The 9321-nt window shown below is 30.4% G+C and overlaps 1 long non-coding RNA gene across 1 annotated transcript; it reads left to right on the top strand.

Annotated features, from left to right (window-relative positions):
- Positions 1-223: 223 nt before the first annotated feature.
- On the top strand, positions 224-2919 carry LOC134706574 (uncharacterized). Its single transcript, XR_010105635.1, has 3 exons — positions 224-492; positions 1159-1274; positions 2759-2919. It is a non-coding gene; the product is annotated as an uncharacterized LOC134706574 (long non-coding RNA).
- Positions 2920-9321: the final 6402 nt, after the last annotated feature.

Raw genomic sequence — 9321 nt, 5'->3', positions numbered from 1 at the left:
GTTGATCTTTACAGTAGGAAACTTCTACATCTTTAAAATAATTATCTTCAAGACAATCAGTGTAAACCTATTTTAAATTACAGTATAAAATGTCAAATCATCATTTAAAAAACACTAAAATCTGATGTAAAATATGCGATTTCGTATATAATTATATAATTACTGTGCGTAATAAAATTAATTATGCGCATAAAATACTGACATACATACGATACCATGAAGTCAGATCGGAAATAGCTAACACTACATTAAAGGGGGACTATTCTTTGTAACAACGCCATTGTTGATAGAGTGATGATGACGTTTAGTGTCGTTTTCTACAGACTTGCTGCCGACAAAACTGTTTGTTAAACATTTTACATCTGTCTCGAATGTCTTTATTCTTTTGTATTCGTCAAAATAACAAAATGAAGGCAGTTCACGTATTTCTCTGGTACTTTGTTTCCATGCAATTTCTGTCACTTTAAACACATCCAGCGGGACCACCTTCAAGTAAGCTGTTTTTTCTTTTCATTCTTCAATTGAGAATCTGTCTTGCTCAATTTAGTGCGTCTATCATCACACAAATACTTTTTACAACTACTGAAATTAGAAGCAAATTCTCTTGATTTAGCTAAAGTGAAAACTGTCGTTTCAAATTTCGACTAATTTTTCACACTTGATGTATCATTAACAATCGTCACATCTCCATTTCTTTACAACAACTTGAAAAATGACATCGTAAATTAAATAAATATAAAAGAATCTTCATAGCGGTTTCATAAATTGTAGTTTTTATGGGTAAAAATTATAATTTCAAATACAAATAGAACTCTCTGCAAGCGCGTGCGCATATGAGCACATTAAAATGGTGATTTTGAATTTAACTATAGTGAACACAAATTAGGTACTACTCGAGTCGTAAAGAATCAATGTAAAAATTGATACATAAACAATAGTATGAATGAAATCGTCTTTCTGTATGACAAGGCATTATTTTCTGGTTGACATCCGGGGAGTTAGTACATTGTTCGGTCTTATTCCTTACCAGTCGCTGTTTAACTTTTGTCGTATAATTACAGTTTACAAATGAGGAAATAATTATGATTATAATAAAAAAAAATGTTTAACGGACTGTCTCCAATAATTTATTTGGTAAGTAGATGTTATTTTTTCCAGCAAAGCTTAATTGAAAAATAGCTCTCATTAAGTCACTTGTGTTTGCTTGCAACAGCATCAAGCCCTCACGGGTATTGAATGGAAAGATCGAATGTGTACTTAGGAAATTATCCCAGGTAAGCGTAATTGTCTGTATTTATCGTAAAGGGTTGAATTTCACCTCAATAAATTGAAGTAACGTTTTAAATCGGGGAAAAGAAAGCAATCTATGATTCGACTAAACACGGAATTGTGGATCATTACAGATGCCTCTCCTATTTAACATTAAATCCACCGTGCTAAAATAATACATTAACTTCTGAAGAGTGACAAACTTCGGTTAAATGGTTTATTTCTATGTCATTGTATGGCGTATCTTAAGCTACAAAGGGTTTCTACTCATCGAACAGCTTTAATTGTTAATTTCAGTAGATTGTTGTTCTAAAGCTACATAGGGTACCTTCAGGTCAAAGAGCTTTACTGTTGATAACATGATGACTTTGGAACCATTTCAACTTTCACCAAGTCCCTTTAATGTTAAAATAAAACAGTCGGATTTGAGTGAGGTCTGACTGACCCTATAGATGACCAATATAAGACGGTCATTTAATATTCAAACAATAAGTCTGCAAATCATTTTGAAAAAAAAACATTTTTTTGCACAACTTCTTGATATTATATATTTTACTTTATAATATTGGTTGAGTAAAGCTTAAAAATAAATTTTACGTAGTACAAGGTACAGAGAAATTTATAAGATTCTTTTAATTAATTTAAAGAATTAAGACTTTTCATAGAAAATTGTCACCAATGAAGTAAAGCATTTAAAATATAAATTAAAATATTTTGATTTTTTCTTAATGAACAAAAGATCATGTCCAAAATTTCAGTTTATTCGAATTTATAATAAACAGACTACAATAAAAAATAATACCCAACACTTGAATCTTTCGAGCCTTAAAAAATGGTATGAAATAATTAAAGAACCACAAGATGTTATCTTGGTTGTAGAACGACATGTTTAAGTAGTTAAAATGATAAGTTAGAAACAGAAAGCACGAGCCTGTTCATCATTTCCTTTATTTTACTGATGTTAATCAAACTACTTAATATTTGATATAAAACCAATGCAAACGGATTACCACAGGTTCACTTCACATTTTTCAAAATTTTATGACCAGAATGAAAAGTTTTCTCTTGATAAATGTCAAGATAAAAGATTAACGTATGATACAAACTTGAATTATCTTGGTGATCTTAATCACATAAATGTGTATACCTATCCTAATATACCTTTTTCCTCCTACATACAAAAAAAAATGTAAGAAAATAAATTTGATGAATAAATATATAATTTTACATTCCTGAACTCAATTTGCTTTGATAATTCATACCCAATATTCATTTTTTAGTATAATCGAAATTAAAGCTTTGAATATATATATTTTGAATGTTTAAAGTTTGGTTCTACAATGTTTACATTTCTGACTAGAACCGTCTTTTACACGTGAAATCGATTCGTGAGAATTTACTACGACTTTCACGTATATTGATGATGGATGTACTTTTTAATAAATTTTAATATTTTTTTTCAATGATGCGTTTTATGTCTATTTTTCAGGTGAAAACTCGTATCGGGTACAGTGAAGCTGAACAGTAATAAAAATCGCTCGTATCCTGTTGTCAACAAACGAAATAAAAATATTTAAAAAAAATAATAATCATTACTTCGATTTAAATAAATTATCTAAATATTTCACAAGAAGTAGAACGCAATTTGTATTTTGCACTTTACTATCCTTCTAAATAATAACATTCACAATGTATACAAAAAAGTAAAATCACAAAAATACTGAATTCTGAGGAAACATCAAATGGCAAAAAAATCAAAAACTTAAACACACTAAAAGAACGGATAACAACTGTCCTAACTTGGTACAGACATTTTCTTATGTAAAAAAATATATATTCACAGCACTTTCAATCTAGTTCCTGAATATTATATTCCATGGTATTTTCTTTTCAATATTATTTTTATTCTGAATCCCTCTGATTTGTTCTGTCGATCATACTGTAGGCATGTGGACTTCGTCTATCATAATATACCGAATGGATTGACTATTTGATAACATGGTTGTGACCCATTCATCTTGAGACGGTTTATAAAAGGCATACTCTTCGTCTGTCAATCACGTTTTATTTGTTATAATCTTTGGATTATCAAGATTTATCAAGAGTCAAGGAAAATTATTTAAACCATGAAAAATCTTCAGTTTAAAAGATAAATATTTAATTGAACCTGTTATTTATTAAAGGTTGAATATATACACGTTCGAGAAATCTTATCTAATCGAGTCTGATTGAAAACCGCGTTTTTAAACTCCGAGCAAATCATCGCATTCATGAATATCAAATCTTCTCATTCATGAATGTGTGTTTTGTTTTATTGTTCTCGACAACCGAAGATTTTATCTGGTTTAAAGTCATTTCGTGAATGTTACTTTATGTTAATGGTGTCTTGTGCTACTGTGCCCAAGGAAGAAATCTGACTTTTGATGTGGTCCATTAGAGCAAACGTTCTATGCATGAACTACTATAGAGAGAGGACAGTTTTAGAATATACCCGATAGCAAATACACAGAATATCTTACAAAACACAGGTGACAGACATCGAGTTAATTGACTTTGTGTACTTTAACTTACAACTTTTTCTCATAATGACTGTCTATCATTGAACAAATTGTTTTTAACAAGTGGAAACTGTTGATCAAAATGTGTTCAAATAAAACTTTCAAATGTTAATTACCCCCATTACATTGGTTATTAATAACAGTTGTCCATGCATTTGTTTACATGCTGGTTCTTCACAATCTTGACTATTTGTTATTGTTATTATTCTAATTTCAAATTATTCTGAAAATTATTTAAAATTAAGGAAAGTATCTCTCTTTAAAAAGCTCTGATTTTTTGTCCAGCTTTGGCTTAACTTTTTTGTCCAGCTTTGGCTTAACTTTTTTGTCCTTTTTGGTTTAAAGCTCTTCATATTTTTTATAAGCTTTGGATTTCAAATATTTTGGGTTTGAGCATCACTGAATAAAATTAGCCAAAACAGAGTAATGGAAGGCCTATCTGCAGGGTATTTTATTTCGGTTCTCAGGAAGGAAACGTAGGGTGTTTCGGCAGATTCTCAGTCAGAATTATTATCAAACTAGTATCGGATGGTGGTATATCATAACCATGTTCAATATTCAATGAAAACTGTATAATGCAGTTAATCTAAATATGTAAAAAGTTAAATAACAAAAATACTGAACTCCAAGGAAAATTCAAAACGAAAAGTCCAACGCAAATGGTAAAATCAAAAGTCCAAACGCATCAATCGAATGGATACGAACTGTTATATTCCTGTTTAGGTGCAGTAAATCTAATGTAGAAAATGGTGCATCTTACCTGGTTTTATTGCTAGCTAAACATCTCACTTGTATTACAGTCGCATAAAATTCCATTATATTGATAATGATGTATGAAAAAACAAACATGCAGACATAATAAGTAAACATGTCAAAATAGGGGTACAACTGTCAACATTTTATTATATTCTCCATCACTATAAACAAACAAATATGTTATAAAGAAACACAAAAAGGCATATAAACTATATGCACATAAGCAAAAAAGAAGCACAAGAATACAAAAAAATCCATTAGCAAAATAAGACAATGACGGAATGAATATGTACTGAGCCAAGTTAAATGAATATCACCACAAATGGATAGTTTTTAAATTCAACTGATAGAAGATATATAATTTTGTCTTTTTTTCAAAATAACGGGTTGGTTTGTATACATATGCCTTATCTGTGCCATTTGGGACTTTCGAAAATCATTTTGATTTCCCCTTTAACAACTTTCTAGTCTTGATTCACTGATTTACTGTTGCGTAAGTTGAATACACAATGCATTTAAATATAATAACAGTTAACGAAATTTAGTGTACAATTAAAATTACTCGAATTCTAGAAGGACAAGAATTTGACCATATAGTTAATTTTTATAGAAAAAAAACCAAAATAACAAACAAACATTTTATTCATAATTCATTCTGTCAATATCATATAAAGCATATACCATAATATGATATTTTCTGTATTCTGATAATAACTAATTTTGAAATGAGATAGTCAGCTATTCATACTATCAATCTGATACGTTTCTTTCCATCTGATACAACACATGATTACATAACTTCTTGTGTGTTTTAAGCTGTAGAACATATTATAACAGTAACATGATACGAGGTAAACAACCACGAGAGAAAGTCAAAGAGACACAACCACTATAGATAAGGTACCAGGGTAATAATTTAATACGCCAACGCTGGTTTCGTCTACCGAAATTCCAAAAACTTGTGCCAAATACGGATATTAAAGGTAATCTATTCCTAGGATAAGAAACTCCTTAGTTTTTCGAAAGATTCAAAGTTTAAAACGTCAGAGAATCACATCCACTGGATAAACGTCAAGTGGCCAAAATCACGTCATTTACGTCAAGGAGAAACAACTTAGTGGTTAACGTCAGGGAGGCGCATTCAAGCGGGAAAGTCAAGTAAACAAAACCACGAGGTCAACGTTAAGAAGACACAACCAAATGGTAAATCATTTTGGTGACACTAAAACCAGGAGGTATAAACGCTTAGAGACGCAACCACAAAAAAATCGTCAAGAACACAAAAGTATATTATAAACATCAGACACCGTGAGGCTTAATAAATTACTTTCCAACTATGGACAGAAACTGAAGATCAGTGCAACAAAAAGTAAACAGATGTCATTCCAATATCAGACTCAAGACTTATTCAGCATAAAACCAAAGTTTTTTTATATCGCTTTATTTCCTATGCAGCTTGTTTGATAACACAGAGAGTTCAGAGAGTCCAAATTAAGATGTTGTGGTAACATTAATGAACAAAGTAAAATATACATGAAAAAGAATACTTTTTGCGATAATTAGTTGGTACAAATCAATTTATCAACTTTCTATTCTCTCGAGAGTTTTCATTACATATTTGATCAACAAATAGTATTCTCATTGTTTTAAGCGCCTGAAAAACTGTTTTGTGCTAGTGTTTTACTCAAATATTTATGATATAAACATAATTTTGAAATGTAAAATAGAAATTTATTTATTGGTAATAGTTTGAAGCTGTTAAGTTATTGCAAGTAAAATCGTCAGATCTACATTTTTTTCGTATACAAGGTTAAATTTTCCATTAGAACATTGATACACATAAAATAGTTGGAAAAATACCATGAAAGCAAGAAAAAAATGAAAATAATAAAAAAAGACAGTATGAATCATGTATGGTAAAACAAAGGTTTTAAGAGTCAAATCAATTATCAAGACCGACATTATAACAGAAATACAAAAACTATAGAGCATGAGTAAAATGTAAGCTTTCATCACGCACAAAGATGTTCTCTCACTGAATAATTTAACGTTCGATGATTATGTTGATTGCATTTGTCCCATCGAACTTCAAGCAAAGGATGCCACCGCAGATATATATATATAGTTCGACCTTCATACAACCTTTTCTTAACCTAAATATTGACAATGAGGGTCGGATAAAAAATAACCTTGACGGAAGAAGATATACCTCATGGTTATTAATTTGTATTTTTTATGTACCAACGTGCTATTAGCACCTGCAAATGGAACATATATTTCCCAGTTGATACTGTTTTCAAGGGCTTATCTATACTATCAGAATTTCCTTGATAGAGGCTTGCTTCTTAGAAGACCTGAACCAAATGTACTTAACCAATGGTAAATTGAAATAATGTGTTTAAAAGTAATATGTAAACTGTTTATTATAAATACGTTGATCGTTATAAAATATATGTGCTACAAAAGTCAACAGATTTATACCAGTTGACGTTTCAATAATTCCGTCCTCTTCTCCTCTTCGATATCATAACTTATAAGTTAGCAACAAGTCGGGTAGGAAAAATCTAAGAGAATGATTTCTACTTACCTGCTAGTCCAATGGTATGTCAAATTTTGATTTGTTAATGAATTGAGATGAGGAGATCAACCAGAAATTCCAAAATAACAACGACGACCACTGATTTTTCTCCTTATTTTGTAGTAACACATAACTAGCTTTATTTAAGTAATCAACCATTTTTACCTCAATTGGTAAAACTAGAAAAACCAAGGAAAATATACAAGAATAAGTAGAGGCTGTTCAGGGAGGAAACATAAAAATTATAGTGAACCTTTGCTATGAGATTAAAGAAAAAAATCTTTTGTAAATGTTTGGTTGTTTGAAATGTTTACCATACTATGGTAAAAACAAAAATGAAAACAAAGAATAGCCGTTTAAGATTTTTTTTCATAGATAAACCATACAATACTAAATCGGTTTTCATATTATGTATGAGATGTTGAATTAACACGTCGAACGCAGCGAATTTGATATGAATCTGAACAGCCCGCCTCGACATGAGACTACTACAACTATAACAGAAGTCTCAGTTAAAACAAGTACAACATTATACAACATTATACAACGATCAATTCAATATATAAAATCTATTAGCAAATCAGGAGCCTATACTAGGAGAAATATAACTACAGAAAACACTAGTATACAAACAGCAGTTGCTATTTGACATGCATTTACATGATTGACATACCGCATTGTCAATGATACAACTCAGATTAGTTTTCACATAAAATCTAAGGTACATCTCGTTCTGTTGACATATGAAAATCATCAAAATATATACAGTATTCAATGTGGAAATATCTCTGCTACAGAGTAGGTAAATCAAAATATCTATAACCCCATAATTTATGTTTTATAAAAATCAATGTTAAAATGCTTTAAAACTGCGCTGACGTAGTTTGTAATGGAGACGTGGTCTGTTCAATATCACAAAAATACAAGTTATAATGATAAATGTAATATACTAAAGTTATGTCAACTGCCATGGCTTTCTGTCAGTAGCTCAAGACTGTCAAAAATGTTTTACCGAAAGATAAGGATCAGTTGGAGATTATCTAACGTCGTGAGAACCAGGAACCAGTATCGTACCTTATCTTTACTGCTAAAGTGCACCTGAAAAATGATTAAAATGAAATACTTTGACGATCTGTTCAAGATTTTGCTTTGGCATTATGTATTTATGAATAATAATATATGTTTATTGAGATATACAAAATCATTAGAAGTCATAAAAAATGAAATCGCATTTACTGTTGAGTAAACTTTAGCTCATATTTTGATACACAGATAGTAGTATTCAGTTAAAAAATATAAGAAGATGTGGTATGATTGCTAATGAGAATACTCTCCATACGATACCAAAATGACACAGAAATTAACAAATATAGGTCACCGTACGGCCTTCAAAAATGAGTAAAACCCATACCATAAATAGTCAGCTATTAAGGTCCCGAAATGACAAATGTTTTTTTTTATGCACAGGCAATAAACTAGCTGTAATACATGAGGGCATAGACAAACAAAACTGCAATATATTAATGCAACATTTGAAATAAAGAATCACCAACAATAAAAAGTTTTAAACCGGAAATGTCAAATAATTGATGGTATCATCATTTTTAAATTTGACCAGGATGGACATACATTTCTTTTCTTTATCTGCGTTTTGATATGAGTAAATACTTTGGATAATAAGACTGAATATTAACTGGCGTTTATGTTCGCAATAAAATCAAGTGTCTACCACGTTTTCATACTAATACTACCGCGATCTGGTTAAATACTATACTGCATATTCAAAAAGTAAATTCACAAAAATACTGAACTTCGAGGAAAATTCAAAAGATTCCTAATCAAATGACAAAATCAAAAGCTAAAACACATCAAACGAATGGATAACAACTCATATTCCTGACTTGGTACAGACATTTTCGTATGTAAAATATTGTGGATTATCGTGACCTGATCACATGATGTCATATTGCTTCATCCAATAATAATGGTCAAATGTTGGAGTAATAATGCAAGAAGCATTTACAGTCTAGTAGGGTTTAGAGATAGTTCCACGATAAGATTTTAGTAAAACTACCACATGCCTCTATGATTCTACATCAAGTAAAACACGTCTATATTACTCATACGAAGACTTCAAACAGAATGGTGCACCTGTTTTCA

This window comes from Mytilus trossulus, chromosome 1 (assembly GCF_036588685.1).
Source record: "Mytilus trossulus isolate FHL-02 chromosome 1, PNRI_Mtr1.1.1.hap1, whole genome shotgun sequence".
Taxonomy (NCBI): Eukaryota; Metazoa; Mollusca; class Bivalvia; order Mytilida; family Mytilidae; genus Mytilus; species Mytilus trossulus.
Note: the sequence above shows the minus strand (reverse complement) of the source record. Positions and strands in the feature narration are given on the sequence as shown.